This window comes from Lonchura striata, chromosome 4 (genome assembly GCF_050655825.1).
Source record: "Lonchura striata isolate lonStrDom1 chromosome 4, ASM5065582v1, whole genome shotgun sequence".
In the NCBI taxonomy this organism is placed as follows: Eukaryota; Metazoa; Chordata; class Aves; order Passeriformes; family Estrildidae; genus Lonchura; species Lonchura striata.
The window spans coordinates 66,952,763-66,980,670 of NC_140706.1; the positions used below are offsets into that span (position 1 = coordinate 66,952,763).

At 38.9% G+C, this 27,908-nt stretch overlaps 1 long non-coding RNA gene across 17 annotated transcripts in view; it reads right to left on the bottom strand.

Moving 5' to 3' along the window:
- Positions 1-27,908, bottom strand: part of LOC144246137 (uncharacterized) — a 207,838-nt gene that overhangs the window by 22,902 nt on the left and 157,028 nt on the right. For 11 of the 17 annotated variants that reach the window (XR_014955230.1, XR_014955245.1, XR_014955240.1 and 8 more), the window contains one exon: positions 181-27,234. This is a non-coding gene — a long non-coding RNA (uncharacterized LOC144246137). Of the gene's footprint in view, positions 1-180; positions 27,235-27,908 lie in introns of those variants that run through there. The other 6 variants (XR_014955234.1, XR_014955246.1, XR_014955239.1 and 3 more) reach the window with 6 other exon arrangements.

A 27,908-nucleotide genomic window follows, 5' to 3' on the forward strand; every position in this document is an offset into this window, starting at 1 on the left:
CCCTCTGGAACAACTTCCATATTTATTGTTGTTTGAAAGTCTTCCTGCAGCATCTTCTCTGACCTTTTAGTTACCCTAAAGAAAACCATGGGCATGTGTATGCAAAATATGATATATCCCTGACAATTTCAATGCTCTGCCTCGCCTCACAGCTAAAACATTGAGGAAATTTTTAAAACATAAAACAAATAAATTGATATTTATTACAGGGAATAGGATATAGAACTATGTCAAACAGAACACTGCAGCAGCATAAAGCTCTTTCTAGAGCTTTATTGCATGTTGTAATTATTAATATCTTTAGTTAGAACACCATTTGGATACCATTAAAATAAATGCAAACAATCTTGGCCTATCCTTAAGGATCTTTTTTAGACACATTCTTTTTGTCACTCAGCTCACTCATGTATTGTTTTTTATCACAGAGTATCACGTTACATACATCAAACAACTTAGCAACATCCAATGTCCTGTTGAGGTAAAAATAAAATTGCACAGATTCATCACTACTCTGAAAATTATTCAAAACAAATGCTTGTGAACTGTATCTTCACTTAGCAAAGACTTACCAGCCAGTCTCTTCCCAACAGCCAGTCTCTAAGTTCATGGTGTGAACGTGAACCTTCTGGAACCCAAGGCATTCTCAGATGGAGTTTTGCCTGCACTTGGGTACCTGGGTTGCAACATCTCTACATTTTTATGACTGTGGAGTAACAGGAGGGAAGAGAGAGGGACTCAGACTGAAATGAAGCCTGTCCCTGGATAATTTAAAGCAGTAATTTAAATTAATCTATTTTGTCACTGAAACAGGCTACAAGTATTCACCAGGGAATGAGAACACCACTTCAAATTGCCCCTCTATATCTACTAATGGATATCCAACTGCATGGTCATCAAAGCTCTTCCAGTACTGGCTAATTACCTTTTCCAAAGCCAAGAACTTTGGCTGTTGGGTTCTTTTAGTATCACTTCTCCAGACGTTCTAATTCATCTTAAATTAATTTTGTCCTTAATGCAGCCAAATAACTAAATTACTTCCTTTCACAGACTTTGCCAAATGATCTTCCAAAGCACACAAATACTCTCTGAATTATAGATAAGGCCACTTAGCAAACAATGCATTTCAGCACAATACAAATGCACACCCAAAGGATCATTTTTCTTATTGAACATTCCAGTTGTGATTAAAAAATTGCATCTTCATAGAATAGTTTTGCAGATAGCAACAAATAAGCAAAACAAAATGTTGACAAAAGACAATATTTTTCCCCCCTGTTTACATGGAGAAAGGAATTTGAGTAAAGAATTTTTTGCCTCTTCCTCTGTAGAAAAACACCAGGAAATCTGTGTGGCAGTATCTTTGTGATCTTTTTCAGTTTGTTTCCTCCATAAATATTTCCTCCCATAGAATGTAAGTGGGAGAAAGAACAAGTTGGAATAACTCCCTCAAGCATCCTCTGAGCAGGAGTGCTACTTGTTTTTAGGGGTGGGATTTTGTTCTGACTTTGTAAGTTCAATGCATAAGTGAGAAGACAAAGCAGATTTACTGAGCAGTCTGTGCCCTCAGGGAAATATAGATATGCATGGTCTACTCAGTGACTTCCAGGCTTTATCAGTTGGGCTGAAAGTCATGGTTATATGATCATTGTCTTAAAAATTTTAAACTGGATAAAGTGAAGATTTACTTACAAAAAATATGTCCTGAAACAGCAGAAGTATTTACTGTTGTTTTGCTCTAGATACTGAGACAGTTTAATGCATGGTATACATGAGGATATATTATATTTATAAGTCTCTGGCTGGATATTCTGTCTCCATATATATGTGGCTGTGTTTGAATACTTATTGCACTGGGTTGCATTGGATTTACTGGATTGCTACAGAAATCCTGGAAGGTTCTCAGTTACCAACACTTCTCAGGTCCACACTCACGTGACTGCTTTGAATATAGGCCTGAGATTTCCTTTAGCCAGTTTAGAGATGTTTAATTCACAGCAGAGAAACCTAAATAGAGTTAAATGCCTCACTCTCAGGGATAGAGCTGACATCTTGCTGCTTTTCCCTGGAAGAGTTCAGCCTGCTGCTCTCCAGTGACATTACTCTGAGCTGATTTAGCTCTTCCTCTCAATTCATTAAGGAAGAGATGTGCCTAATCTTGGAGCAAAAATCCCTGCTAGTTGGCAGGGTGCCTGTAAGTGAGGGGTGGTGCTAGCCAGAAATGTGCTCTCTGCAGATTTAGCCCTGCACTACTTCCATCTAGAGCTGATCTCCTCAAATATGAACTGATCAAATTGTAGTTAATTAAAATTGGCTTTCACTTAACATTCTTTAAGGTCATTTTAATTTAAGAGGATATAAGTACAAATAACAACCAGCCCTATTCAGGAAAGAGGTAGTTTCTACTGAAAACATAGTTAAATAACTATTATCCACACCCAACATGTTTTCTTCTTTCTGCACAGTAAATACTCTACATTTTTACTTATGTGTATTTCTTCTGTCTCTCGAGCAAAAGAATACTGTTGTTATTTTGATATTCTTGTGTATAATATATTATTTTAAGAGAACAAAAATGACTGCTATATAGGACAAAATTCAAAGTTGTATTTGGAAATGGCTGTATTTGAAGTGGCTTAAAGTCTAGAATATGTTTTAGATATGCAAATGTTTTATGCTTGACATCATAATTTCCAGCTGAAAGAAACACTGTTATTGTGCAAAGGTTAAACACAATCAGTGCCACACTTAAATTTCTACAAATAACTTGGAGAACTCTGTGCATCAGCATCACATCTGTACTTCTAATTGCCTTTCACATTATGCACTTGAAAATTATTTTAACTTGTGAATAGCTTGATTATTTTTGGAATCTGAGCTGATCTTAAAATTCCTAGACTCTGATAATGTAATCAGGTGTATCCATCACAATCTTTTCCATTTAAATGAAAAAAAAAATTGTTTAACAGTGTTCTTTGGAGCTTATGTTTCTTTTAATAAAAGATCTTTTGAGGGTGCAAAGACATTCAATAGGGTCCCTTGAAACAGGAAGTAAAAGCCAAGTTCTAAATATTTACCCCTTTTACTTCTCTTCATATAAGAAAAAATATGCCAGCATGATGCTCTGCTTATACCTGACAAGCACTCTGATGGCAGAATTAGTTTCCAGAAGCCAAATACCTTCTTGAAACATTTCTTGGCATGTTTGTCTGATCAGTAATTACATACCTGCCTATAACAAGAGGAAATGTTTTGTTGTGTCTGAAGATAGCTGAGGTCTCAAATTCTTAAGTTTCCATAATAATTTCCTTCCTGTACTTGACTCCATTCCATTCCATTCCAAACCAAGGATTTTAGCAATGAAAGGACAAGTCAGCTTCTGCACAAATGCCACCTGACCGTGTATGGCATAATCTCATGAATGGAACAGAATGATGGGTATTTAGTCAGTCATTAAACCATTGATTATGCAATGCAAAATATAAGATTTTCAGCTCTTTTAATTCCTCATAAGCAACTCAGCTAAAATGCAGCCCAGCATAAAAACATCTCAGATTGTGTTTCTAATTCTTAAAAAATGATAGTAATTCAGACCGTTTGGGTTTTTTTCCGCAACATTAAAGACAGGATATAATATCCAGTCTAATATTTAGCATAGATAACTTTGAGCATTTTATATTCTTTTTCCTGTTCTTTTCCTAGAATGTAATAAAAGTTTGGGGCCATTGCTTAGTGTTTAATTTAGACTCCTAAAAAAGTGTTTTGTTTTCCATAAATACCAACCCTCTGAAGGTTCTTAGTGTACTCCTGAGCATCAGCTTTCTCTGTCAGCTCCTTTGTGTCTCTCTCTATTCCAGGAATGTAACTTTTCAAGCATTTTTGTTTTTCTATCTTCACTTTAATCTCCTGTGCTTTGGTTGTAACAGTACAACAACATTGCCATTTTCACCAAACACTTTGGGAGTCACAGACAAAAAAAAATACAAGTGGAAATGATGAATCCCCAGCTGGTGATCTTTTATTTATGCTTTCTGGCAAGAAATCCTTTTACTCAAACTGAGCAAGTGGCTGCTTACACAACAAGGTTCATGAGCAGATTTCTTAAAAACTTACTACAAATTACTTACAAATTACTATTTGCCAAATGTGTCAAAAAATAATTTTATGGTCATCTAATTTTTGCTTGACTTTTTTTTCTAGATGGCCTACCAAAAAATCCCCAAACTATCAAATAAAAAACCACAAACTAGCCACTTTTTTTCTGTTTTGGGGCTGAGGGGCAGAGATTTCAGGGATTTTTTCAGCACTGGGAAGAAGGCAAGCAGGTTGGCTCTTAAGAAGGCTGCTGTTAAGGGTGGGATTCCACAAGCAGCCAGTACTGGCCTAATGTATCTAATGTGTGTGTAAAGAAAATATTTATTGGATTATGACCAAAATCTCAAGGTCTTTTCTGGAAATCTCTGTTTGTTTATTCATATGCCATTACTTTTTTTTCTTTCAGTCATGAGGGACATGACCTGGTTCCCTTAGCCATCCCAACACATTCCTCTTGTGGAGGCAGCAGACCCTCAGGTGAGTTTAACAGAGTGATTTGCTGGCCACAAAATACAGGTGCTTAAATAACATCTAGATGAATCCTCAACACAGTTAGGTTCTTGTGTTTCTGGAAATTGTTGATAAATGGAATGTACACAGGTCCACCCTGCACACACCTGGCCTTTGGGAGAGGCAGCACAGTTTTAACTGTCAGATTCTTTGGTCAGAGGATAAAGTTGGTGTAAATATCTACCTATTATTTTCTCATCTGTGCTGCATCACATTAACCAGCAGCAAAAGAGCTGTAGCCTTTCATTTCTGAGCATCTGCCATGGATAGTAGTACAGTCAGCAGCTTTGGGGTAGAACTGACTGGCTGGAACAACACCAGAGTGTCACTACAATAAAATATTGACTCACTCCCACTGTCTCCTAATCCCTTCTTCCTCTCCATGCCATGCCTACAAATAACAAATCTGGGATTTCAGAGAAAAGAAAAACACTTGCATTTCCAGAGCAGAGAGAGGAAAATCTTTAAAGTGTAGTAGAAAAAAAATGCGTGTTGAATGTTGACCCGGTGAACAATCTAGAAATTCAACAAGGGATGTGACCTGCAGCTGCTGCCAAAATGTATCAAGAAAAGGTTTGCATTCTGCTGAGGTGCATCTGTTATGCAAAATACAGAATTTATGTAAATATTGAAATGCAGTACTAAGCCAGGCATATATTAAAACTTAAGGACAGCATGATAGTTTAAAAGTTTCCATTCTGAACTTTGGAAACAGTTCTTATGAATATCTATCCCAGATGTCTATTTATTTCAAGAGTATCCATAATACTACAGATTGTGAGCACAATTTCTGAACAAAATTATCAATTTGTTTTGGATAGAGGCATTCTTGGAGGAAAGAAAGAATTTAATTAAATCTTATACATCATTTCTATTCACAAACTTGTCCAAGCAAAACAAGCCATAAATCAATTTGGGTTTATTTATTAAGTCTTGCTATATGGGTGGTAAACACACATTAAAAAAAAAACCAAACAAACAAACAAACAAAAAAACACCAACACCTTGAAAACCAAAACAAAGAGATTAATGAAATTTCTTGATGAATACATAATTGACTGAAATAACTAAATCTTGGACTTACTAAAACCCTTTGTAAACTCCAATCAGAATAATTGAGTAGACAAAATGGGTGAGCGAACTACTTTGCTTTGAAGCATAAATAAGTAAATAAATAAAAGTTTTAATTTCTTAAACCAGCATTACTTTTTTCTAAGAAAATTTCAATTTTAAAAGGGGAGATCTCTTGAAGCCAAAATGGAAATGCAGTCCTCTTGAACACACTAGGACAAAATAAAGCACTTCACCCTACCCTGAAGGAAAACATCCTTATCCCTGCTGCTCCAGCTCTGCTGTACTCTCCAGGAGCACTCATAACATCAGCTATATCATTAAACAAACAGTGCAATTATTCAAGAACTTCCACGCACAGATGTGTTTTCTCCTTGACTTACAGTTTTTGGCTCCTAAAGATGTACGGATGTAGTCTTGACTCTTGTTGAACTTTGGAAAAGACACCCATTCCACATAAAAATCCATTTAGTGTAATTCATCCTAGTGAATCTCCATGGATGCAATATGGAGATGTTTTATGATTGTTTTTCATGATTCAATTCATTATCATAAGCTGGAAAAAGTGAAATTTCCACACCAGCTGGGTCAGTTCTTTGAACATCTGGATGACAATAAACAGAAAATTAAATCACAAAGACCTTTTATCTACATAGAATATAAAGGCAGTCTATCTTGACCTTCAATAAATAGCACATTTTATTTCCCATTTTCCATTTTATTTCCTATTTGACAATCACTTAAGAAATTTCAGCTGCCAATGTTCCTGCAATTATTAAGCATACCCTAATAAAAAATGTAATTCTGAGAAGAATATTTGATAACAACATTTAATAATTTCATTTGGTTCTTGTTTTAAGTGTAGACAGGTCCCCATGTTAAGCATGGACCACTTGACAAACTTCCATAATGCAGTCATCTTTATATCATAATGCACTTTGGAAAACTGCCAGGCAGTGATGCATTTGGGGACTTCAAAATTAAAAAGTCCATTAATTCAGAAAATGTGACTGCAGAATAAATCTTCTACGTGTGACATTAGGACCCCTCTAGAGCAAAGAGACTTTATATTCCAGTTGTTCATATCCAAAAGTCCATGCACATCTCTTTTGGAGATAGATGCTTTTTAGTCCTTCCAATTTTTTAATGTACATATCTATAGAAATTAAATTAAAATGCGCAAAGAATGTTTTCAAATTGTGAATTAGATGAGGGGAAGATGTTAATATTTAGTTGGAATTTAATTTCAATGGTTTCTTAAGCAATTAAATCTCATTAGGAAAACTGTAATTGCTAACAGGTGAAGTAAATTTAGAAAATAAAGAAACTGGCTTGATTTTTATTAAAGACAAAGATGAAATGCTATTATTTTCTTCTGCAAGCATGATCTTCATCTGTGAAAATGACTCTTTCTGAGTCAAAGCCCTTTAGTTAGTGCTTCATGCTGGAAGATGATCACACATCAACATGAGCATGTCCAAAATTTCAAGGTTCAATTTAAATAAAGTTTATAGCCAAATAATTCTCAAACAACACCTACATGTTAACACTGGACTGGTAATAGGATATAGATAATTTATACTTAAAGCAGTCCTTGAACCCAACAGTGTGCAACATATTAAGCAATGTAATTATGCTGGAGAGAACAGACTGAGAAGAAAATAAGGAGTGATGAGATTTTTGATTGAGACAGAATATGGAATTATTATTATTATACTGCATTTGTGAAGTACATGACAATGGATTTTAAAAAATTAACTCCTGCTACAGTCAATCATATATAAGACAAAGAAAAATGCTTTGGAGCGTCTTCAGATATAGAAAAACAACAAAACTCCATGGGAATTGCATGAATATCCTATTTTTTTTCTATTCTTAGATAAGACAAATTAGTTCTTAGGAAATGGAGGAAGGAAAAACATTGAGATATTTAGGACAGAGATAGAATATAAAAGAGAGCTCAAGAATACAAGAGCCACTGAGGCAGAGTAAGACACCTGAAAAATGAACCACTACAAAGAGGTGTTCAGAGCACCCTAAGCTCCAACATCACGTTGAGACCGAAAAGATAAGAAAGCAGTTCTGTATTACTCGATGGGAACTCACAAGTCACTCTCCCTGTGTTAAATCCAGGGCAAATTCCCAAAGACATCTGGAGTGTGAGGGTCACTTGTGCATAGCTGAATGCTCAAACAGAGCCCAGGGCCACCTCCTGGCAGCTCGTGGAAGGGATGCCACGTCAATCTGGGAGCAATGTGCATGAGAATTCTGCTCCTGAGGGTTGGCTGGGGGGAAACTTGGGGGCTGTGGAAGGAAGGAGGACTGGCCAGGAGGAGCTTGAGGGTCACAGAGGTCTGTCACAAGTGAGCTGAGAAGCAGGCACATCACATAAGGTAATGCAAGTGGCTGGGGTTTAGCCTGAAGTAAGAGACACTAAGGTGACCAAAGCAGGTACTGGTGACATGAATAGTCTGTCATCATCTTCACTAAGTGCTGTTTCCATGAACACCTCAGAACAGGCTCCTTCCGAGGGCCCTGCCTGCATTTTTCTGTCACCGGTGCCTCTGAAGAAGGAAGCCTGTGGATGCGGATCCGACGTGCACGTGAGCCAGCTGGGTAAGTGAGGGGTTTGCTCAGACATGTCACAGAGCTGCACATATTTTTTTGAAGTGTACAGCAGGCTTTGACAACACAGGCCTTTACACAGAGTGGTTTAGTGAGGCTCCTTGCCCCCTCCTTCTCCAAGCCCCCAGCCCTACATGAAAGCAAAGGCAACGTTTGGAACTAAGCTGCCTAAAAACTATTTGGTTCATTGCTACACTTCAAGAATATGTAAAAAATCCCATGCTGCTGGCTTATGACACAACACAGCACGTCCCAGAGTTGGTTTTAATGCATTTATTCTTCCAGAGCACCACAACTTTTAGTAAACGGGCAACATATGATGCTGTTCTGGTCTCATCACAACATGTTTAACATCTGGGAGAGCTGCCACTTGTGAAGCCAAGCAGTGCTCTGCTGACAGACAAAGTGAGCATTATACCGAAATGCCATTCCTCAGCTGTTTGCAGAATTAATTTCCCTGTAGAATTTTCTAATTAGTTGGCTCTTTCCAGCCCATTCCCCACAGAGGAAGCAGAAAGGAAGCAAAAGGCTAGCACCTGCTCCCAAAGCACTGGCTGGGAAAAAAAAATAATAATTTAAGGATGACATATACAGTAAGTATTTAGGCACTAGAAAGCCTTCTATCCATGCAGCTGTGGGGATGAAGTAACTCTGAAAGCTTAATGGAGATTCTTCTGTGGGGAAGAATTTCCAGTGGCTCACATTCCAGACAGTTAACCACATTACCAAAGGGAAGAAAAAGGGATTTGTTCAAGCATTAAAAACTGTCTTAAAAAAAAATACCAAAAAAAAAATCCCCCCAATCTGCAGAAAAACAGATAGATTAATCCAGATGATTCTACAGTAGCTTGCTCTATTACCTATGGGTTATTTTCAATCACTCTTTTTTTCTATGATTTTGACTTAAAAGCTACTATTATGTTGGAATGCAGTGTATGATATTATCTTAGAAGGAACAACTAACACAACAGAGTTTGTTTCTAACTGAAGTGAGTCATTGGAACAAAAGAAATAACGTGCTTTTTGCTTTGAATTTACCTGCAGCAGGTCAACACAAGGGAGAAAACATGAAAGGTATTTAATAAAAAATAAAAATAAGGAAAAAAAATGGTACAAGAAAGGCAATTTGCAATTTTGATTACTTAGCCACTTTTCCAAAACAATTTTTAAATACCTAATATAAAGCAAAACAATGGTCAACTGAAGTTAGAATGCATGAAGGATAAAAGCTCCCTTATGGAAATTAGGATAAGCCATTAGCACTTCAATAAACAGTTTTCACTCTGTTTCCACAGTGACTTTACAAAATGGTAGACATAGCAAAGAACTAAGGTTTTAAAATAAGGTCACAGACAAAATCCATTTAAATTAATTGGCTGTGTTTTGATCAGCACAAAGTGTGATGTAGGCCCAAAGAAATAAAGCAGATGGTGTATTAAATGTACCTTTTTCTCTAATTTTTGTGTAATTCCAAAGTTCCCAAAAGCTTTTTTAATAGATTCAACAGATGTGTCTCAGTGCATGTATATATTTTGAGTAGGGGTATGTGGCACTGAAAGGATTCTTAAGAATTTCTTAATTTCACAGAATCAAGACACATGTTCCATTTTCATAAACTCATAATTTTCCAGGACAATTTAAGATAAGCAAATACAACAGGAAGTGCAGGTAGGAGGAAAGGTTCTGCTAAAAGCAAAGGAAAAGAAGAGATAAAGTTGCCTGCCAGAGACAAATGCCCAGACTTTGTTCCCCACTCAGAATTTTGAAAAAGTAGCAAAATAAGGAGTGGAATCATAAGGCAAGGCTATTCCTGCTTTTCACTGGCAATGCTTGGCAATATTCTCTGCTGTTCTGGTTGTCTGTGGAAAATCCGTGTATGAATGAGTGGCATTCGTCCCTGTCATATGAGGTGGTGCTGACATGTCAATTCCAAATGTCTACAATTATTCCAAGTGGACTTTCCCCCAAAGCCTACCCTGGAGAGGATAATTTCAAACTGCAGAAAACCCAAGTAAACAAAACTCATTTCTTTTCCTCGGAAGTGCAGCTAAATTCATCTGTGGTTTTGAAAATCTCCCAGGATACTTTAGTCTGGCCCATTAACTGCACCTGTTCTCTTTTTCTTTCTCTTCTTTTTTGGGGTGGAACAGGGCCTGGGGGTGGAAAATTATTTCCCCTTCAATAGCAAGTGTCTGGTTTTTAAAGGATGCATAGGATATTTTGTTTCATTACTGTCTAGGCATTTCAAATGAAATAATAATCCAAAACCCCTCATCCCATTTTGTTCCCCCTTTGAAATTAAAAGTAAATAGTGGAAGGAAGAACATGTCTTTCAAAAGACAAATGGGTGATAACTCACAGAAAAGCATAATGCAAAAGAGTACATCTATTTTCTACAAATAGTGATCTAAGTTAATCCAGTTTTCTCTATATTACTCACTCTGAAAAAAGTGAAATTTTTCAAAAGGAAAACATATTACTGAAATAAATCTGACTTATTTCTGATTTGAGGGTAGACTTTCCTTAAATATAAGCAAATATAAGCTCCTACAGGCAGCTTCTCTCCAAGACCTTAATCATAGAACTGATTTAAATTTAATTTACCTGTGGCTCACTGAAACAGGATTTATTTTTTTCTCTTAACAAGTAAAGTGACAGTGAATAGCAATTTGAGTGTAAACAAGACATATTGTTCTCAGATTATTACAGATCTTAATATTTTACTTTGGCTAAATATGAAGTCAAAAAAAGAGACTAAGAAAACCTTGGTTTGCTGGAGGAAATAACCCCTGCTTATTTCCCACACTCTGAGATTAAAAATAATATTAAAACTAAATATAGTTGAGTCAGTGACCTTTAAAAAGTCTGTTGGGGGATTTTATATTGGTTGTGTTCTGTTTTGCTTTTGATTAGTTTTGACTAGTTTATCTGCAAATCTAAAACACATGAAGAACCAAAGTCTGCAGAACGGAAAAGGGCGATTTTCTCTGGGAAGCCTCTAACCTGTTGTAAAGAAGAATTCTGCATTGTGGTGCAGCTGACTCAACCCTTATTTCTCTCAGTTACCAAGAAAAGCAAAAAAAGGCAAGTTCTGTACCTTTCCAAAAATTTAGAAAAACATTGGATAAATGGCTGAAGAGGAGTGTTTGACTCAAACCCCAGAACAGTGATTTAGGAGCCACCTTTTAATGGCTGCCATCTGAATGCCAACATTGATTTGCGTTACCTGTTTTTTAGGACACTGAAACCTCACCCATGCTGAAAGGCAAAGTCAGAAAATGTTGGTTTGCTTTTAGCTTTGACAAATATCGAACAGTGGGATGAGAATCCAAAAATTTACATGATGTGATGGCAGCTGGGTGACACCTTTCATAATTTTGGGATTACAGCTCCCTGTCCTTCTTCCCCCTTTCAGCTCCCAGACACACGGCGGGTCCTTCTTGCTCTCATTCTTTCTTGCTTGCTCCCTCTTTTCCCAGTCATCTGTTTCCCTGCCCAGGTGGCTCACAATGCTTTCCTTGACTGTGTTCATCTGGGCTAAGGTTGCCAAACAACCGGGGTGTGGCCAGATCCCAAATCCCAGTGCAGGCTCACTGACCACCCCTATTTCCAGCGCCAGGCACGGCAGCCCCAGAGAGGCTCGCAGGTTGCAACATGTGTATTAATATGGCTTTGCTTTCTCATATCCTTATCTCTAACAGCAAATCTGTGTAGCTCAGGATATGAACTGCAAATGAGAGATGAGGAACTGGTTAGTGCTTATCGGGAACGATGGAATTTGAGATTTGGAGATGAAGGGGGGTTGTTAGCTGTGTTTTTTTAATGAGAGGACTGGCTGATGTTTATCAGTTGACCCCTGTTTCAGGTAACGGAGCAGTTGGCAGGGAGCTATTCCTACTGATTAGATTGAGTGAGTTGGTATTCAGATTAACTTCTGATTTCCCTCATATTATTTGTACAAGCTCTTTATTGCTCTGGATAATTCTCCTCTTCCTGCTTTAGGAAGTGGAACTGACATCCTCCCAGAGCACTGCTACCAGCTCACCAGATTTTATTATGTGAGACAACATGATGGTCATAGATTAACTCAACCTCTTACTATTTTTCTGTATTAAAATTAGACCTCTGTGCCATTTGCTTTGTTCAAACCAAACAGGACTAATGCACAGCTTTATCATCTAGAAAAGATTTATGGTACTGAGACTGATCAGGATATTACTTTTAATCAACATTTCTGTGGCCAAGGGAACTGCTATATTCTTTCAGGATTGAATATTTGTGTAACCTGAGTGGCTTTCAATTCGTGCTTGTTCTGAGAGTTTCCAAAACTCTTCTGCTGTGGCTGGAAGAAATTATTATGTTCCTCCCTTCCCTCTCCCCAGTTAAACTCATTGCAGTATCCTTGAGCTCCTTTCCTCTCTCATAACCTCTTACTTGTCATTGCTTTGTCTTACTTCCCTGCCACAACAGATCCTTGAAGTGATCTATCAGAGGAGCAGATTCATAACCAGTTTTTCAGAAGTTTCCTTATTGGATTTACAAGCCTGACCCCAACAGACCTTGCAATCACAGGTGAGAGTCCAGGTAGAACAAGTAATAACTTCACACATATGTACATGAGGATTTCCACTACACTAGCAAACACATTTTTATTGGCATTTCCTTTTCCAACCTGGCTATCAAACCTCATATTTCACATATCTGTAGAGAAAACCAGGTTTGTTTTCCATGAATGGGCCGCATTATGGGGATTTTTTTTATGTTATTCCATCTCCTACAGGCTTTTATCCAAACCAAGCAACTAAAATAAAACATGGCTTCCTTCCCTGAGATGGTTTCATAGCCCAGCTCTCCAACTTTCTCCCGTACCACAAACATGCAACACAATTGTGCAACAGCCGAGGAAGGAATGGTGAGATCAGAGCCGTGACTACAGACATCCTGACATGGGGATCTGGCAGTTATTCAACACAAACACAATTAGAGGACTTACCCTTGCGTGAAGTATTTGCTTTCTTGATAGTCACCAGCCTTAACCTCTAGGAATGCTTACGAATCAGATAGCGTTCCTTGAGGAGGGTGAGCCTTTTCAAGCTCCTCTGTCCTGCTTTAGCCAACACAGATACAAAGAAGAAAGAAATTCCGCCGTATCCTACAACTTCTCCCAGGGAAAGCCTTTTAGAAGCAGAGAAGAGTTGTAGTTTCAAAATCCCTACCAAGGATTTGAGAACACAATATCACGCAGCGCTTGCTCCTCTTCCTACTATCAGCAAGAGAAAATAACACCACAAGAAATAAACTTTTAAATTCTCACCAAATATGAAAGAAGGAGGTTTTCTTAGTCCTGCTCCCTGGCTTTCCCTTGTAGTTGACTTGTCTGGCAGAGGTGATACCACAAAAGATTGGATGGCAGAGATTTGCATGCCTTGGAAGGCTCATATGTGTGTATCTGCATAGATATTTGGGAGCTTGATACAGAAAAAGGTTCATTAACTTAGAAAATGTATTGTACAGGGGTGTTACACAACTTACAAATCCTCAAGTGTGACAGCACAAATATTTCAGTAGAATAATTCCAGTCGGTGTAAATCTTGGGCTTTTCACACAGTAACAGCATCTTCAAAATGGCAATAGGAGCTGACCTCTAATAAAACATCTGCTAGCAAACTGGTCAAATGTCAGTCTGGCACAGCAGTTACAAAGCAAAAGACTTGTTCCAAAATGTCCAATTATTTAAATTATTCTTCAGTGAACACGACAACTGGACTAAAGGAGGGCTCACTGGTGTAACCCCAGGAGTGTAACAGAGCAGTGCAGAGGGGAAGACCAGTGGGATTTCCAGATGATGCAATGTGACATGACACAACTACCACACCTACTGCAGGATACACAGAGGCTTAACTAGTATAACATAAAATAATATTAAAAGAAAGTGGTAGAGATAACTCCAACCCAGGAACACTGAAGTGAGCTGAGAGGCTCTGACCTGTGTGACCTGCCTAAGCAAACCCACCATGCTGCTGGACCACTTATTCAATACCAACTTTGAAAGTGCACCCTGGAGCAGCACCCTAGCAGCTGTAGGAGGAACAGCTGTGCAGTTTGCCTTCCCAAGGACCAGATGCACTTTTCCATCTTTATCAGCTTCCACAAATATCAACAACCTGAAAAACAGAGGAGATCGTCAAAATATCAGATATCTGAATCCAGCCAGAATGAGACATTTCTAAAAATATTTCCAATGCTATGAAATTCACACACACACACACACACCTCCCCAAATACCCCGGGGAAAATTTTTGTATGGGACAAAAGAAGAAATAACAATAATGCCTCAGCCAGATATCAATGGTCACAGAGTTCCAAGTTAAGGAGCTGATTTAGGCTATTTTGGTGCACACAAAACAACCTGGCTATGCTCAAGGGACAGACTACCTGGCATTGAACTACTGTTAGTAAAGCAGTTGCATCAAGAGAGCAAATGAAGCAACTAAAACACATTTCTGGAGCAGCACTGTTGACATCTGCAAACCCACCCAAGCCAGGCATTCATCCCAAAATAAAAAATTGGCAACCAGCTATGAATGGTTGCTGGTCTTGACTTTTTGTAACTCCACTAAAGAAGCACAATATAAATCTGCAACCCTGTATCCAGACAATAATTGGAATATATCAAGAAAATGCTTGCAGTCATTCTACATGAAAAAAATTAAAAAAGAAAAAAAAAAAACACACAAAAGGGAAAAAAGGGAGAGATTTCAAAATCTAAGAGTGCTTATAAACAAGGATGTTACTTTCCTCTCTCTTATCCAAAACCACCCTTAACTGAAAGGATCAGTATCTAAAGCAACTGGTGCTGCGCTGCACATGAATCCCCTTTGCACCTCTTCCCTCTTATTTCTTCAGTGGTTTTATTAACATTAGTGACTTATCTAAGTATTAGAATGCTTGGCTGCTTCCAAGCTTATCAACAGCAAATTTTATGGGCTGTTCAGTGATGGAAACAGGAGGAGATGGAGCTCTCCCCCCTCAGCTACCTCGATATGGAAGTCTTCAAGAAGCCATGGAATGTGCTCTCTGGTATTTTTGGTATCTTTAAAGTGTCAAGAGTGCAGAATTTCTCTTGTCAGTTGTCACAGTGTGACTCACAATTAGAGACATCTGCTCTGCATTCACCTCCCCAGGGGCACCGCTCATTTTTCACCAGCTTCCTGTTGTTGACAGCACAGTTCCTCCCTGTATCACTCTCCACCAGCACCCATACTCCTCGCAGACATTGCAGCAGGCTTAAGCAGATTTCCCTTGGGAAAGCCCTTCCCCTTGTTTTGCTAGTGATTGGAAAAAATATAGAATGTTGAGACTGCTCTGAAGGCAGAGGTTGTGTTTCTAAAGGAACTGAACAAATTCCATTCTTGTTTTTTTTTTGTTTTTTTTTTTTAATCAGGAGGATCCCATTGTTTTCAGATCTCTTTCAAAAATCTCCACATTTTCTCTACATCCAATTTTTATTTCAAGCAAGAGAGCAGCTTGAAAAATTAAACATTATTTTCGCTGAATCCTTGTCAGTAATTGTTGTAAATGGGTGACTAATACCACCAAAATATTATTCAATTAATTTTTCAAATACTAGAAATAATTTCAAATATTAAATTTCAGATGAGGAACACGCTGCCTTCCCTTCCTACTCCACCCAATTAATAAAACAGTTGTTCTACATGTTTTTCACACCAAATCCTTAAGCTGAGGTAGACTGACTATCCCAAGCACAGATCTGTGATTTGGTTTGTGCCTGGTTAATGTCCAGACAATGCAGAAATACCAAACACATCTACATACATACAAATCTAGGCTGCGTATGGCTGTCTGAAGCAGACATCTGTTGTGTGTTCTACCTATTTTGCCCCTGTGGACTGGAAAGTTTATTTCTCAGGCTCTGACCAGTAGTAAGAGATTTTAGATTCTACCTTCCCCAGGAACCCAGCTTTGAAAGGATCTCCAGTCCTGGAGGAGCATAAGATCTTAAATACTGTCAGTTTGTGTAGTCCTTATTCCTTGGTCTTGGTCCAGTGCTTCCCTGTTATGTCCCCTGCACAAGCAGCAGCCCAACAGAAAATTTAAATATTCAACACAATATAAAAGACATATTCCACAAAGATTATTAATTGTATTCACATAACACTTTTTCCTGACCCAGGGCCTGGTTCCTGACTGGACACTGGTGAAAATCACTAATGTCCGTGGTGCTCCCCCACTCCAAACAAAGTTGTAAATCATCTGTTTTGTTCCACATCCTGCCAACAAATATTGCATAACTTTTTGTGTGTGTGATTTGCTGGGATCTTTCCAGAACCTGTGTTTGACTTCTCCCAGGAACAGACTCTTCCTTATATATTCACAGTGCTCCAAGCAGCAGACTCCAGCTCATGATGCATCTGCACTCATTCAGTCACAACACGTCAATGCGATGCACAGAAGCCTTTCATTTGCCTTCTAAATCAGGACAGCATAACAGCTGAAATATTTCTCACTGACCCTGGTCTTCAACACAAAACTAAACTTCTCTTTGCTATTTCAACATTCACTCCACCAGGATTATATTTAAGGTCAACACAATTTGGGACCTGGACTCAGACTGCTTAAATTATTCAAAAAAATATGAAACCATGCCAGTTAAATCAAGAAAATATGTTCTAGAAAAGATAAAACACAGCCTCTGTTTAAAAACACATTTCCAAAAAGCAACTCTAAACTCATAAAACTTATGAAATCCACAGCTCCTCCAAACATGAGGAGAACTCTCTGCAAGCTAGAATATTAACTCATATTTGTTGGGTAATCTAGTAAACCCAGATGGGGAGAAATTGGAAAGGGAAAAATGGATTCTTTCAGTTACCTCAGATTGTTCATCTATTACACAGCCCAGGCACGTATCTGCATTGAAGAATTTTAATGTTCCACAGCTGAATTCTCACTTAAAACCTGCATTTTCTGAAGGCATGAAAACCTGGATTCAAAATAGTCTCTATAGGATCAATCATGGAGCTGCCACTAAAAGGCCTTAAAATGTACTTGCCACTAAATAATTATTGTTCCAGTAGACTGTAGCAAATTATTTTTACAGATTACAAACCCACTGACTTGGCCACCTATTAAACACAATCTTCTTGGACTGAGGAGCTCTTTCTGATAACTGTTGTTCTAAAAAGTCAATGCAATTCAAGGTTGGGTATTTTCCATTTACGAGGTTCAGAGAACTGGATATGACAGCCTGCTCATCACATTTCATTCCTCTGATCTGTGTTTCTGTTTCTTGCTCATTCTACTAGGAACTTTAGTCCATTTTTTACAGTATTTTCCCAGCATTTTAGTGATGGAACCATAAGCAAAGCTACGCAGCTCAATGGCTTATTCTTAGCAAATAAAGCTATATGTTTGTACCCCAGGTCATACCTGCCAGAACTCGCATGTTTTAAAAAGGAACATCCAGCCATTAAGACTAAGATGTTCTTTGAAATGAAATTTAAATTCAATTTAATGGAAATGCACTCAATGCTTTGCAGAAGGACAAACAGGTAGCAAGGTGGATTGAAAAATCAAAATTATACTGAGGGACAGGTTCAAGCAGAATTTTTAATGTATAAAAATTATTGTGACTGAAGGAATCTGGTTTTGCATGGCAAACCTCAAGTATACCATCACAGACAGACCTGATGCCTTGCATTTTAATTATTAATTTCATAAAAGATCCCAAGAGCAATAAAAAGGTCATGAGAGCTGCTCAAATTCATGGGCAGTTAAGCAGGAGAATGCTTTGGTGCCCTTTAGCCTTTGAGTGTTCTGCAGGACAGGGGGGTTTGGTGCTAAACGACAAATTGAGTTAGAAATATTTAAGTCATAAACCATAGTAAATCTTTTAGCACTTGAAACACCATGAGACACTCCAAGCTGAGAGCAAATGAAGTGTTAGTCTATGCATGTTTAAAAATGCACAGAGGCTGTGTTTACTGAATTATCCATTTCTTAACTATGTCTTCCTTAGGAAGCTGACATCCAAGAGTTTCCCACCAAAAGAAACCATTTATGAAAAGTGCCTCTATCATGGGTTAAGAAAAGAAAATAATATGCATCTCTCTGAAAGCAAAATTATGTAGGTTGCAAAGTCAAGGACAGCTAAATTAGGAAGTGGCAGATTTATGTGTGCCTGCATAACCTCTACTTGGCCCTCTTGTAGGTCCTGTGCCCCGAGTGAGACAGAGGTCCTGTGGAAAAAATAGTATGTGATTATGCAATTAAAGACTGTATCTTAACACAAAAAACATCTGAATTAAGGTTCTGTTGGCAGCTGTGAATAAAACATTTCCTAACATTTAAATTCAAGGCTTTGCAACCTTAGCAGAGAATTTCTGTCAGATTTCTTCACGTAGCTTTTATACATAGGTGCAAATTAATTCTAGCCAAATTACGAAGACTTTATTGCCACACAACAGTTTTCTCTTTACCTTGAGTTGAAGAAAGAAGAATATCAGTAAGCATCTGTAAAAGGCTGCTCTTCCTGGAACAGGAAGAATAGTAGCTGTGGCCCTTGAGTGGAGTCAGCAAAAACTTTAAAAGTGCTTCATCTTCTCTTGTTTACTGGTCAGTGTTGTGATCAATATCAAAATTAGCACAGTGAAATAAAGATTATTGCTGCCTAGATCTGACTCTCACCACATGCTTGGCTTTTGTTATCAGAGTCCTCTAAAATGAGAGCAAGATAAATTGTTTTTTCCTAACCAGTTTTGAAAGCCTGCTCAGAATTCCTAAGGAAGACTCATATGGACGGGAACCTTCCTACCAAAAGCCTTCTGACCAACAGGACTGCACACTCCTGGGAAGGAGAAGGTCTGAAGGAATTGCCACCACACTACCACCACTTCTTCATGCCAAGTCCCTCAGGGCCTGTCCTGTTCTGACACAACCCTTTCACAAGAGGAAAGAGCAAAGCTTTTGCTTCCCTGCTAAAAGCAGACAGCAGGATCCAGCATAAACTTTGAGATGAATTTCAGTCAATGTAGTTCTTGTTATTTTAATCTCTCCTTTCTTTGCTTTATGGATTTAGTCAGGGAAATCAAATATTGAAAAAGCATGTTAAGTGCAATGCAAGCTGAGACTGTAAAAGTGCCAAATTGGTTAATGAAGTTACTATAAAATTTGCCACACTGTTTAAGTAAATGATGGTATAAAGTCATCACCCAATAGAATAACAGAAAATGTCATATATTTCTGAGTCATCACAGTGGCAGAGTCTCATCATTTTTCACTCTCTGACTTTTAAATTTCTAGAATCTTAGACCTTCTTCAGTATATACTATATTTTTAGATTAAAAGTTAGCACAAAACCTGTGTATTCTGAGAGTCCTATGAACAAAAAAAAAAAATGCCTCTTGAATCCAGATCTCAAATGTCTAGCCAGAAATAAATATTTCCTTACAGATTTTTAAAAACTTGGGAAAAAATAAAAAAGGGAAAAAGAAAGGCTGCTCAAGTTTGGAAATATTTCTATAACAAAAGTTGCTCCAAAACATTGTGTGCTACAAAAGACTGTGGCAAACAGTATAGGTGCAATTAAGACACTGCTGTCTTGACAACATCATGCAAGAAATGAAAGAAGCATTACTGTTTCATGAAAGAAAGCTGCAGTGCTGTCCTTTTAATTCAGAATATCTCAATAATCTCAAAAGCATTGCTCAAAATGAATGAGCCAAATAGCTATCCAGGGGAACCAGACCTCACTTTGAGACTATGGTGCAAAATCCAAAGTGAAGCTACTTTCTCTGAAAAACCAGTACCAAGCAATGCTATGTCAGGGCAAGCCACTAAAGCTCGGAGGAGCTGTGCTGGATGTTTTGATATTAGCTCTCCTGCAGTGTTCATTTTCATGGATAACTATCACTATGGAAAATATGGCTGCTGGGGTCTGTCACCCTTACCCAGGATGCCACTCAACCCTTCTGATGGCTTTCAGCAGGTCTCACTTTTGCCCATATCCTCTTGTGCTGCTAAAATTGAGAAGGGATTTAAGAAAAGTCCAGGAGTAACAGCTGGACTTCCCAGAACAGCAGATCCAGTGTCAGGGCTGATACCAAAGTGATCCTTGCAGGACAGGGAAAAGTCCTGTCCATGAGGAACAGATGGAAGAGAAGCAGTGGGGGTTGGATCCCATTAGAGGTTTTCACAAAGTATTCCACACTGCCAGGTGCAAGCAGGAAGCCCTGGAAACCTTTGGGCCCAGATGTAGAAGCTACAAGGAGCCCAGGGACCTCTTCTGGGTGCAGAGTGGAATGTGCAACACGGTGCCAAGGGTGGTCCCACCTCAGAAGCCATTTAGCTGTGTCACTGAAGTGCTGCAGCAGAGAGAGCAGAGCTGTGGAGAAGGAAACACTGGCTCCCAGCCAAAGAGCAAGAACTTTGCTCTGCTAGGGAACAACTTGGGAAAAGGTAGAGCCATCAGCTCTAAGGTATGCATTGTGCCCCACAGGCAGCTTGACAAGGAAGTCCTCAACTTGGAGAATGCCTTCACTTCAAAAGATCCCACTTGAATGTGAGGATACACACTGGCAACAGTGGGCTCCTTTGAGGTACATTTTCCCTCCCAGCAATATTTACCTAAGAAATTTCATGCACAGAAAAGTATGAGTGAAAGGGAATATTCAGATACATGACAGGAACAGTCTTTAATGCAATTGCTTTTTCAGCCAGCACTTTGTTTTCTTTTAGAGGAAGCCTGACAGTCATAAAAAGCCATTGGAAGTGCAGCCCACTGAGAAGCAAACCACAGCCCTGCCTGCAATGCCAAGGCTAAGGATCATTATGTTGTTAGTGTGCCGCCCGGAATCCAGGCAATGCATCTGCTTACTCTATTAAATTAAAGCATTTCCTGCAGCAATTGAGAAAGGATAAAGAAAATAGGTGCTATTATAAAAGTTGTGTGATTGCCCTTTTTCTCTGCAAGCCATTAGGACATGGCAGTTTCTAGCTTGGAATTGCAGGATCTCTCATCTCCCATCCATTACCACCAGGACATAAATGAGAAGGGCTGGAGCCAACAGTACTGCTATAGATATACAAGCTGCAAATAAGGGAAGGATCTGTCTCTAGTGGTTTTCACTGTTTCAGCTTCCCCAGGTTATGTATGCCCTGCACTGCAGGTTCCTATCTCCCTGGTTAGTCACTCTGTTTTTCGGCTGCTGCTCTTCCTGTGGGACCCTCCTGGGTGTCTGCTTCTCTCTGCATTTGATAAGGAGATTACTTGGAATGGAAGTAGACAGGCACAGGTGGTGGGACCACCTGCTACAATTTCTTCAGCACTTTTGGATAGTGTAGTAGTGCTTGGATTTACCCTCCACATTTCCTTTCTTTTTTTCTTTTTTTTCTTTAACCTAAAGTTAGCTTTCAATTCATTTATTCAGTGGTCTGAAAAGAGGAATTATGATGAAAGGTACTATTCCCTTGGTCCTGGAAAAGCAATTTGCTAGAATATTGTTCCCAGGACAACAAGCTCATCCTTTGTGTTATTTCAAAACCTCTGGCAGGAACAACAAAACTGCAACCCAAAAGCACTTTTTAAGGTATTTCTCTTTCCCTTCACTGCCTAACAACTTCATGTGCCTTGTTGTCTGACTGCTCCTGCCAGCTCCCAAACTTTATGTGGCCATCCACAGCAGTAAGAGAGTATCTCACTCCCTCATTTGGCTGTGTTACAGCCTAGAAGGGTATCTACAACAATGATTTATTACAGCAGAGGGTTTCTTCTGAAGGCTCAGTTTGGTCAGGCTCTTGTTTACACAAATAATAATAATAAAAAAACCAACTAGTGTTGATTCTAAAGAAGCCACATTTTCCATGAACTTGCTATTTTGGACCTGAGAGTCAGATAGCCTCAGTCTAGCCCAAGAGGAAAGAAGAAATCCATTAATTACATGGCAGTCTAAGAAAGACAGCTGAACACCAAATTTAAATGGGGCTTCATACAGTTGGAGTCACAATTAGAATCAGCAAGAAAGACCTGAACCCCCAAAAGTATACTGACAGGGAATATTTAGCAGACAAATAGTTTTGAGACAGACACTACAGTTTGCAGTCTGGGGAAAGAAATATTTTCTCTCAACTTATTTCATATTTAGCCTTTGAAATCACAGAAACACTTTTTCTATTTCTGGCAGAAACATTTATGCTAGATTTTAACCAAAATAACCTGCCTAAATCTTACCTTACTTGCTTAAGGTAAGGTTGGGATTTTCCTGCACACTGTAGAAAGCATGAGCAAACTGTGAGGTCATTTTATGGCATGTATCTCTGGGAGCACAACCAGAAGCACCAAATGCAAAACAAGCCTCTCAGGTGCACTTGTCCTGAGTGCTCTTTGGGGCTCGGCACTTAACAAAAAAGAACAGCTTTATAATGTCACTTGAGAATCTGGAGATGGAGCCGTTATTCCTGAGCTGATATGTGATGTTAGACAACTTGGTTTTCATCTCAGTATTTGTTTCTGCTTGCAAAAACTTGGGATAATTTTTATTTCTCTTTCTCAGTTTTAAAAGAAAAATGCCTAGGCATGTTATTATTCATTCATGGGTGCTGCTTCATTTGAATTTAGGCAGGCTGTCTCTCTGCCTGTGGAGGTGATATTCTGTAGCATCTTTAGTCAGATGCCTGCAGTGTTTCATTGTGCATGTCGTCTCTCACTGGGATCCCATAATTTTCCTCTGGAATTTACTCCACTCCAGCTCTTAAATTGACAGAAAATTGGACTGAGCTAGCCAACAGTGACAGACCTAATTGAAAGCACCTACATCTTTAGAGTACACCAATGATGCAAAGATTTACCTGTGGTTATGGGGGGAATGTGTGCAGGCTGTTTCACAAAGAAACACTGTGTATGCCCCTTCTCCTCAAGAGTCTGTCTTTTGTGCCTTCAGTACCTACAGGAGTGATCAGGAATGCACTGAGTTTGCATTCCTGCAGATACATTATCTGAAAGTGTGGCCCTGTGTTTGCTTTCCTCCTGTTTTGTTCTGTTAGTCCTTCACTGTAAGAGAGACCTGTTTATACATTCCATTTTTCTTGGTCTTCTTGGCACCTTGCGGTCAAACACTGCTCCAGCTTGATCCCTTGCTTTACAATGCACTGGGAGTAGAGCCTATGTAAGAACAGACAAAAGAGTGTTCTTGCCATCTGATGATTTCATTTCTAGCTCTCCAGCACCTTTTGTTATTTCAGGGTATTTTTTCTTGGTGGGAACGGGCACATTCAGCTGTTGTTTTCATGCTGAAAGCCTGTGTGGAAGCACTTCCCTGTTGTTTTTTTTTTTCCAGACATGTCTTTCAGCATGTTTCCAAAGGCTTGGAATCAGCACATTGTGTTGTGACATGTGCATACTTGACATTGCTTTGTTCTCTGACTTCCTTTTGCTTGCAATCTTTAGGAAGTTATCTTACAAATAGAAAGGAATTTTGAGTCAGTGTTATTGCAGACACAGCATATTGTCCTCTGCCATCTGCAAAGAAGAAAGCCTGGAGGAGCAGGAGGGAAGAAAGTAATTTTGATATTTTTAACTGCCTGAACCACGTAGGAGTCAGCTCACTGCATAGAGAGTGACTGCAGCTCTGACTTCTGCCAGAAAAAAAAAAAAAATTGCATTACACACCTCAAACACTTTTTTATTAAATGAATTAAAGGAAAAGTAAGGACATTGTGGTAATTGTGTGCAAATTGATACACCCTTTTTCTGTGTTTTGCTCTTGATTAATGATTCTCTTACCATACAGCAAAAGTGACAAGGTCTCTTTTTCCTGAGAAGATTACAAAAAATTATTTTTTTAATTTATTTTTCAAATGTGCACCTTTATGTAAAGGAGCTCTGTTCATTTCTATTGTAAATGAAGCCAGTAAACACAAAAAAACAAATTTTGTATGACCTCAGCAGTAAATACATTCCTATTTAGCTGACTAAAAAGCACAGATTTTTCAAAATTTTATGGTGCTGTCCTTTTCTTTCTTGTATTTTAGACCATCAGCTTCCTACAGCACAGACAAGAAGCCAATTGGTTTTGAACTGCTTCCCTGTACAGGCAACATGGCTCAAGAAAGGGGAAAATGGCAGCTCATTTTGGGCAGGAGGGGAAACCTTGAGAGCTGTCTCAGAAAAGCTTCCACATGGAAAGCCTTGCTTTCCCACAGCCCAATCAGGCACCACCTGGCAATACTGAAAACACCATTAAAAGTGTAAACACACTGAAATGCTTACCCACCATGCCAGAAAAAAAGAGTTGGAATGGCATTAAGAGAGTGCCTGGAAGAAAGTAGCCATACCCATGTTGATGTAACATGGAGACCTTCTCCACTGGAATGGTATCTGCAGTCAGCTCCTGACTTCTGGACAGGAGTGAGTGAGGGACATACCATGCAGCCACACAGGACCTCTTGGCATGTCACCATGGTATCAGGCATGTGTACTAACCTCTCTGTGTATCAGCTTACTCTGGGTGTAAGCACTCAGGTTTTAACTTTTTTTGTATTATTTCATAATAGATGTATGATTAATAACAGCACTGTACAGGCAAGCGTTTGTCCATTATGAGAGAGGTGGAGAAAGCATCTCCATAAGTAATATTCTGAGTAGCTTTTTCTTTACATGCCATAGAACACACATGGAATCTTTGGAACAAAGATTTTGGTGTCAGGAGGCCTCATCTTCCTACTGAAATGGAGAGATTTTTTTCCCTTGGAGTCAATAAAAGTGTAATAAAACATGTGCTTCAGGCTTCAAGACCCAACTTGAGGAAACAGAGCTTTTCACAGACACGCAGAGGATCTCCAAGCATCAGCAAGGAGTCTCTGCTTTTCACTGTGATGACTTCTCTCCACCAAATCCCCTAAAAGACACCACTTGAGTGCATCCACACAGTGGAGGGTATATAGAGTGAGACCCAAATAAACAGCAGCTGGACTGATTTCCCAGCTGGATTCTGCAGGGAAGCGTGGGTGCAGGGCTCTGCTCGAGCTGTGAGAGCAGCCCCACAATTTCCAGCCAGCATTGCACAGACAATGCAGGATTTCCCAGAGACAGATCAGATGTCACAGCACCACAGTCCCTGGCTCTGGATAGACAGGCTGGGCCCATCACAGGAAGTCCAGAATATTGAGCAATTATCCAGCCACCGAGCAAGACAGGGCTATTTAGATCCCACATGGTAAAGTGTTGCTTAATTTTTTTCATTAGGAGCTCTCCCTCTGAAATCTGTTTCGGATCACTGCATAGCAGGGAGAGCGTATGTCCAAGTCTGTGCAAGACCGAGAGCTCGCAGCATAACAATGAATAAAATGTAAAATATATAGTTGCCAAAAATACAGGAATCATAATGCATATAGCTATAACAGAAGGAAAGAAAACCATGCTGGAAATTCTAACATAAGAAAATTAACAAGATGGAAATAGCTAATCCTTGGGGAGGGGAAAAAGGCTTTTTACATGTTAGAAGTTTAGTGTCTCCCTTGTTTATGGCAAAAAATTCCCCACAATTCAGTTTACTAGCTCCACAATCTAAGTATTAAAGTGTATGGGACATAAAACCAACAAGAGTAAAGACAAAATTATTTTCCCCCTGCAAATTTGTTTTCAGTCATTCAGTAAGTGCTTTCTATTGCTACCATATAAATGGCATTGTGGGTGCTCACTTATGACACCCACAAAAACTGGAAGATTGTATAATGTCCTGTCCTACATGGGGCACATCAGATGATTCCTTACATATGAAATAATTCCTTCTGTAATATATTTTCCACACATAGACACCCAGCTTGATATGCTAGTATAGTAAATAACTATATAGATTCAGGATAGTCTTCTAAAAACTGCTTGTTTCTTTTTTTTTTTTTTTTTTTTTTAACAGAACACCTCAGAGTAATCTATCATTTTTTGGCACCACTGCCATTTATTAGTGTTATCTAAGTTGTACTACTTTCCTTGTCACATCATAAGTTAACCTTCCCTAATCACCACCCTGGACATTTACCAGGCCCTCCCTGGGGAGGTGTTTAACCAGAGCCATGATTTTCCTGTTATTATGTACTCCAGGGTTCTGAAATCTCACGTGGATTTTTCTCAGAGACTGAGAATAAATCTGTAGGAGTCTGATGCTAGGAATTTAACACACTAAACAGATATATGCCTACTTTAAATGAACTCCATAGCTGGTGGCATGGCAAGATCCTCAAAGAATCCCACTTTTTCCTGCACATGCTGCTTTTATGGAAGCTTAATAGAAATGGTTTAAAGTCCTCCTCCTCTCTCAGACAACCAGCAGTTTTCCTTCCCTGGACACCCATGGGAAGCAACAAAATGACAATGATCCAGGGAAAAGGTAAACTCCTTCTGAAAGCACTGCAAGGAAGCACTTAGGCTACAGACATATTACTCATGAAAGACCATTAGCTCAATCCAGGGTCTCAAACAAGACCTTGAAGACCAAATGAACTGGTCAAAAAAGCCAACCAAACAAAACACACAGTAATTCCTGGTTTTCACTAGCAGGGATATAGACCAAGCAGAGAACTGACAATTCAGCATCTACTCTCTTGAGGAGTATTTTTCAGCCTTAGAAGGGAAAGTTGTTGCCAATATATCCAAACCCAAAAATTTCTTAGGCTAGGAGAGGAATCCAACAAGAGACCAGCTGTGCTGAGTTAAGGTACTCCACTTAAAACATCCCATCAATCACAGAGCAGGAGAGTGCTGACGTTATTTGTATGAAATGTAAGAGTGCTATTACTCACCTGCAATTAAAAAGAATAGTTTGATTTGGTTTCTTGCCGAGAGAATTATGTGAATGTTTCCCTTTTGCCAGGTTATGAATTTTACCATCTTCCATAATCTGCAGGTAGCATTCCAGGTTCTGACTAAATTGTGAATGATACAAGTCAGATCATTTTGGAGGGGAAATCATTCTTTTTTCTGAAACCTAAACTATAAACCTTTGTTTCTTTTCATCCACATTCACTGCAAGGGGCTGGCTTACAATGTCATGAAAGCACTGTTTTAATTGGTACACTTTTTTGGCACAGTTTGAGAAGAGTCCAAGATCTGCATGGAGACTTGATTATTCCACCCTCTCTGGATTTGGACCCTCAAGGCATGGATTAAGATGAGACATTAATGGGGCAGCATGCAAAAGCTTGTATTACTGAAATAGATCTCCTTGGTAGATAAAAAGAAATGGGAACTTTCCAACTTGCAATTCTAAGCAAGAACAAAGCTACAGATGGGGAAAAGAGTCAGACAAGGATCTGGGCAAAGACTGGTAATGCATTGAAAGCATGGGAGCCATCTAGAGGGGACTTTGGCTGGGTTGCATCTTCCAGTGTTAGGAACCAGGAGTTCACAGGGCTCTAAGCACAGCTTTATACCATGTCTGGCAAAGGGAATCATTTCATGTGCATTAAATGCATGAATGCAATAAAGAAAAGAAAAGAAAAGAAAAGAAAAGAAAAGAAAAGAAAAGAAAAGAAAAGAAAAGAAAAGAAAAGAAAAGAAAAGAAAAGAAAAGAAAAGAAGAGAAGAGAAGAGAAGAGAA